The sequence below is a fragment of the Oxyura jamaicensis genome, chromosome 6 (assembly GCF_011077185.1).
Source record: "Oxyura jamaicensis isolate SHBP4307 breed ruddy duck chromosome 6, BPBGC_Ojam_1.0, whole genome shotgun sequence".
Lineage (NCBI taxonomy): Eukaryota > Metazoa > Chordata > Aves > Anseriformes > Anatidae > Oxyura > Oxyura jamaicensis.
The window spans coordinates 14,582,219-14,588,894 of record NC_048898.1 but is presented as its reverse complement, the minus strand read 5'-3'; positions in this window follow the sequence as shown (position 1 = coordinate 14,588,894).

Genomic DNA, 6,676 nt, shown 5'->3' with positions numbered 1-6,676 from the left:
GGTGGGATAGCTTAGGTCCCTTGTGAACTGAGGAGTGTGAGAGACATAGAGAACTTGGCCTAAGCTTGCAAAGGGCAGGAGTAGATGTGGTTGCTCACTATTTATTGGAGCAGAAAAAACAGAGGGAAGGTAGGGAAGAATTTTTGATTTGTGTTTAGTGTTGTCTCTATTGTCCCTTATTTGTCTTATTTTTTAAAAAGCAAGTTGAAGATCTGTTCTTAGTAATTGGTACGAACAAAATTGACGTTTATTTTCTTGGTATGTTCCTAAAGTATGATTGTTGGAATTTTATGTAATTCTGTTCTTCACTGTTAATGCTTTTTTATTTCTTTATAGTTGTATTTATTTGAGTTTGAATGTTAACACAGAACTATGTTAAAAATTCTGTTTTGACTTCGTTTTGTAATAAAACTTTGGTTTAAAAAAAGTTTCAGTTAATATAAGGAGTTGGAATGATTTTGTTAAATTCCATGGTTTTTTTTTTTTTTTTTTTTTTTTTTTGGAGCCCCCAGCTAGATGAACTTGGAACTTTTCAGTGCTAGTCATCCCTTTGAGAAGAATTAGGCTTTCTCAGTACAGTGTTTTAGAGTTAAGTTTTTGCTGCTTCATTTTAGTGTTTTGAAGATTCTTTTGCTTGAATTATATTTTCATTTTTTAATTGAATTTTCTGTCCATTTTGTTTTTAAGAAGTCCCTGTCTTTCCATTTGTTTATTGTCTGGGTTTGACTTCATAAGAATCTCTAACTGAACCATAAACTACCTCTATAAATATCATTTTTCCTTGAAAGCTATATCTTACTGCAATGACCAAAGTTTTGTCATGTGTTAGATTAAGATGTCTGCCTAAAATCAATAATGCTGAGGTAACAACATTGGTTTCTGCTAGGCTCTCAATTACTTTCTCAGTTGTTTGTCATAGGAAGAATATATGATCAGTTGTTTCCCCTGCAGGCTATAAAACCAGCCTGTTCTCCTTTGATCACTTCTGCATACTTCACTTTTACTCTCCTAAGTGTAACACAGATTTTTAGAGCCTTGGACCTGGGAAGTAGCAAAATGATTCTTCTGTAGTCCATTCCAAGGGATAATAGCCTCTGTATAAAGCATCATAAATATCCCTGGACAATATTTGGCTCTTTGGGTTACATTGCACAGTCAGTATGGAATCCTTTCCTGAATTTGCTAAGCTCTTTGAAGAAATGCCTGAGAGAGATTTACTTCAGTCTTTCCTTTGCATTTTGCGGTCCCTGTAGTCCTTTGCACCTCGTGTTCTGCGTATCTTTTGCAGGTAGTCTCTTTATTCCTTACCTAATCAAACAGATACGTAGCTGTAGACCTCCTAGACTTTTAGTCTCCCCCTTGCCATATTGTACTTTTATTATTATTATTATTATTTTTCTCATTTTTCAGTTGGTTTCTGGTGCCATCTTGTTTTTGAAGTAACTGTAGTTTGCTACAGAGGAGAAATGCAGTGGTACTATGTTATTTCTTGGGGACTTTACTTTTGCTCTGTCTTCTTTATCAGAAATAAGTTAGGCTGTACCTTCGTGATGTCAGTAAAGGAATACTTGAAACAGTATGGTGTCATGTGAAAATGAGAGCAGCTGTGATGGTGCTAGTGAGTCAGCACCTGCTTCTTATCTGAAGTGTTTTTCCCTCAGAAAGAGGCAAACGTGTTTCTGAATGAGGCTGCAGAGGTAATGGGCCATTTGGAGAAGATAAACTGAAGTTCTGATGTTGTCATATTTCTGAGGAGAAGCAGCTCTTGCTGCCTCTGGATTTTCATGTGTGTTGTTTTATAGGGAGAGAAGATGATGGAGAACAATAGATACAGTATTCTGGTTGAAAAACTAAACAAGCTAAGCCCCAGTTTTGATACAGAAACCAATGAATTAATCTGGGCACCTGTAATTTTCCATCCAGGGAACGTTTGTGAGAGATTAGTCAGACTTGGTGTGAATATCTGGATTTCAAGGGCATGAAGAATATTTAACAATGCTGTACCCTGGCAAGGCCATGCTGAAATATTTCACAGTGCAGAGCAGCTCTATAGTTAGAGAACTGTTATGTTTCCTAACAGGGTATTTGTAGCATGTTGTAAACAGTAACTGTTGTAACTGAATCCTAGGCTGCAGTCCTTAAAACCCAAAGCACTACCCAACTGGCAGAAACCTTAATGCAGTTTGCCTTTGCCTTCTAATTCATGTAGGCAACAGTGGAAAATGCCAGAGTGCTTGGGAGCTAGGCCAGGAGGAGGATAGGTATGCAGCTGGTCGTCTGTCTCGCCACTTTTGAGAACATAGGTAATTGCTGCATGCCATACACCTTCCTGATGAAATGCCTTTTGGAAAATCAAAGCTGTTTTATTCCAAGGAAAGACAGTTTCTCTGATCAAATGGGGTTTAGTAACTCTTCCAGCCTAGCTGCAGTGTCATTCATGGACTGTTTAGCTTCTTGATGTTTATGTACTTGCAGGGTTGTTGTACACTTAAAATAAGGCATGAAATGTGGATGTGATGTTTATTGTGCATTTGGCTTGGGTTTAAAAAGGGCAACTGGCATAATGGACTGAGTATTGTATGTCCCATAATCCTTGGAAATATGAGGCTGACTGCTCCTTCCTAATTCTGTATCTTTTCCATGAGTTTCTGTATTTGTACATTCTTAGAAGCTGTAGTAGTTCTGGTGCCAAAAAAAAAAAAACAACAAGCAGAACCAAATATTCACCATGCTTGAAAACCTGGCTCTGGTCTGTTAAATCAGACTTGTTTCCGGTCTTAAAGCATAAAATGCCAGCTCATCTGCTCTTAATGCAGTTTAGATACTTAAAAAGAGTGGGGGAGCGACGGGGCCCCCCAGGCCACACGTGAAAGAGCTTACAGGAGAAAGCTACAAGGCTGTAAGGTGTGCAAGCATTTGAGGACTGCTTTCTTTGTCTCCATGTAGACTCTGATGGCATTTGGGAACCTAGGAGTACTTGGGGATTCTCTGAAGCCTTGGGAAGTTTGGGTTTGGTTCTGTCTGCAGGATGCCAAGAGCTCCTGTTAGGCATCAAGACACAGAAAGTATTTGATGTGACATGTTGGATATTCCTGAACCATTGGCAAAGCCTTCTGCTTGCTGGTGTTTTAGGATAACACCATACTTTTTCTGTTTTTATTCTTTAAAGTACATAAAACCCAAGCAAAGCCACTCCTTTCCCTTTCCAGTGTTTGGTGGAATTACAACCAGTCAACCTTTGCTTCTGTTCTCTGAAGTGTAACAGAGATTTTTAGAGCCTTGAATCCCTGAGGTAGCAAAATCATTCTTGGGAGTTCGTTCTAAAGGACAATAGTTTCTCTGAGTGAAGTATTGCATGTATCCCCAGCACAAGCCAGAACCTGAACAATATAAGTAGTAATGGTAGGAAGAGAAGTGAAAAATGTTTCCCCATGCTACTTTCCTCTGTTATAAAGGAATTTAATCTGTTAAGTCAGTGCACAGCATCAGCATTGTTCAATTCCTTCTAGAGGTCTGTAAAAGCAAAATGTTCGCTTGCATCCATAGTTAATTATGACTCTCTATATACAATCTGTTGATCGTAGGGCTTGCTTCTCTCTCCTTCATCTTACCCCCACCCACTTCCGAGACTGCAAAAGCCATTTAGAATATGGAGCTAGGTTTACTTTTTTTTTTTTTTTTCTTCAGTTCTAACATAATATGTTGGGTGATAGTGCACATCTCTGCCTTCTCAGGTTCATGTGGAGTCTGATTTAATAGCTGCTGCAATTAACTTCCTCTTTTTACCGTTTTATAGTATGGCAGGATTGGGAAGATAGTCTACTGTTGAGTAAAACAGAAAAATCACTTATTTTTGCCTTGGCTTTGAAGGAAAATCTCATTTGAAGGGAGAACCGTTACCTCAGATTTCTCCTTTGCCTGTTTGCTCCTAATTTTTCCACAGCCCTGATTCTAGTAGAGGCATGAAGAGGTTGGTGGATAGTGGAACTTGTGCTTTCCTGCCCTCTCCTGTACATATATTTGGTCAGAGTTTTTTTTTCCCTCCATGCTGTGTAGCTGGGTGGTGCAACCCTCCCAACCACTCCCACGTACCCTTAAGTATTAACCATTGAGTGTAAAGAACATGCCTCCAGGTTTGGGATACCCCATTTTGCATTTTAGTACTTCAACAGTGGGTAAGCAGGGTATTTGTAAAAGCAATTTGAGATTTCATCAAGGTTGATAGTACCTTGGTGCCTTGTTCCAATGTGTTCAGTGTCTCCGTGTGCTGGTTTAGCCCTCTATTTCAGTACAAGCCCTCCTCACTGCTATCAGTAACTATTTGAATGTCCTCAGTTCCATAGACTTTCTTACACAAATGATAAATATTAGGGGAGTGATATTTTCATTTTTTCCGCACCAGAAATTTGTCAAGATATGGAAATAGTGCTAAAAAGCAGAACTTCTTTTAAAATAAATCATTTATTTTTGCTAGTTTCTGTTACTGCCCCCTCTGGAGATTATTTTGCTGCCCTTGAGGAGGTCAGAGAACAAAAAGGATGCCCATTTCACATCTGCTGCACTGACAAGCAACCAAATGTACCTTTTGGCTTGTGGCTGGCATTCTGGCAGCAGAGAATTTCCAACTCCCATCCTTCTACATTCAGATAGGCTGAATAGCAGAGCTGCGCTATATTGCCTGTTGGCATACAGGTTAAGTACGTGGGCTGCATATTAGTCCATTCATCTGAAGTTATCCTTTTAGATCACTGCCCAGTTTTCTAGCATAATCTTCTTGGAAAAGAGCTTGGCATATGTGTCTCCCTTTCTCTTGGCACATTTCTTTTCCCCTAGCAATTTCCTGGTATGCAGTAGTCATCCTAAGAGTGGTGCTGGTATCGGAAAATGAATGGGCATATTGCAGTCTGGAGGAAATGTCATGCCCTTCTGGTGTGGATTCTGAGTAATACAAGCTGTGGAAGGGTGTGTGCAGTGGGCATGCTATAAATTAAACATTGCCTTTGCTGCAGGCAGGAATAGGATGAGGGATACTCCCTCATTCATTCCCTCTCTCATCCTTTTTAGTCATCAGAGAATGGAATAAGCCAGTCATAAAAAGCCGGGCCAGGCCAGGGTAGATAAGAACCTTCACCTGTTGTAAAATTCAGAGCAGCATTTAAATCCCTGCTTCCCCTAACACTCCTCTAGAGAGTCACTCTATCACTTGTAATAGCTTGCTTGAAAATGCATTGGAACAGCTGAACTTCCCTGGATTAGTATAGCTTTATGCTATGTTCCTGCCCCCTTCTGGACCAAAAAAAAAAAGCCTGCTTCAAACTCTGATTCACGGGTTCAGTCTTCATAGTGTGTTGGTTGTAGGCAGCTAAGCTATGTGAAAAGCAGGAGGTGAGTAGAGACAGTCACCAAGAACACCTGCTCATGCAATAGCTTTTTCATCTTCTTATCCTGTCCTCTTTATTTGTTTCATCCCCCTCATTACACCTTGTTTTAAATTAGAACCGCTCTGGGGGGCAGGAGCTGTTTCTTATTGTGCATGTGTGCAGCATTTGGCATTGTGGAGTCCTTTTCTGATTGGAGCCATTAGTCACCACAGCAGTACAAACACACATCTGCTCAGAGGACAGGGTAAATGCATACTTCAAAGCAGAGGGCTGTGAAGTTGTGTGGCTCTGGCAGCATCTTGGAATACAGGAGTACATAGTTGGTGCCAATGGAGTAGCCAAAAGGCTTATAGCTCCCCCCAGTTCTTCCTTCCTCTTTACTTTGAATTATCCATGGGTTGAAATTAAACTTAAGAGGAAAAAACAAACACCCCCCACCCCCACTCCACTTGGGTCTGAGACCTTGTGGATAGCATTATAGTGTACTGCTGCAGGCTTGCGAGAAGTGCAGAAGTTCAGGACGGCAACAGCCTCCAAGGCTGGGAATTTTAGTATCAAGGATGGTTTTAAAAGTAGGAACAAGTAATATGTGTGTTAGTGTAATAGTTTCAATTACCATTTTGAGTGTTAGTGTAATAGTTTCAATTACCATTTTGAGAACTGCAGTGGCAAGGCTTGTTCCTTAGATTTCCTTCGCAGAGGCTCCTTTTCCACTGCTGGTGCCCTCGCAGCCAAATGGATCCTTTTTCGTGGTCTAGTCCTGATCACTGTAACAGAGGAGATAAAAATCCTAGTTTGCATTGTGACCCTAGTCATGTCATAAGGTCACTTAATTAACTGGTTGTAAAAACAGAAGTATTAGTTGTCTTGGCCTGACTCCTGTGTTAAGACTTAAGTACCCTGAGCCAGACCAGTAGTCTTTATAGATGCTCTATCTGTAGTAGTGCTGATTGAGGCCTTTTGTAATACAAATAAGAGAGCCTAAAGAGGTTGTCTTCTCCCCTTCCTTCCCCTTCACTTCCTTTTTTTTTTTTTTTTTTTTTTTTTAAACCAATGGCTAAAATCAGCTGTGGCAGCTGTTGCTTTGGCTGCAGGCTTTTCCATTTCATCTTGAAGGCTGACGCGTGTGGTGAAGTTGCTCATCTGTTGAGGGTGAGTGGGTGAGAGGACAGGGTGATTTCTCAGTAAATGGTAGGACTGACAGCTTTGATGTGTCCCCCTCTGGGGGGAGAGTGCTGCTATGGAGGATGAAAGCCTGGTTTCTTTGGCATTTGCTTGAGAGCAGTGCAGCTCAA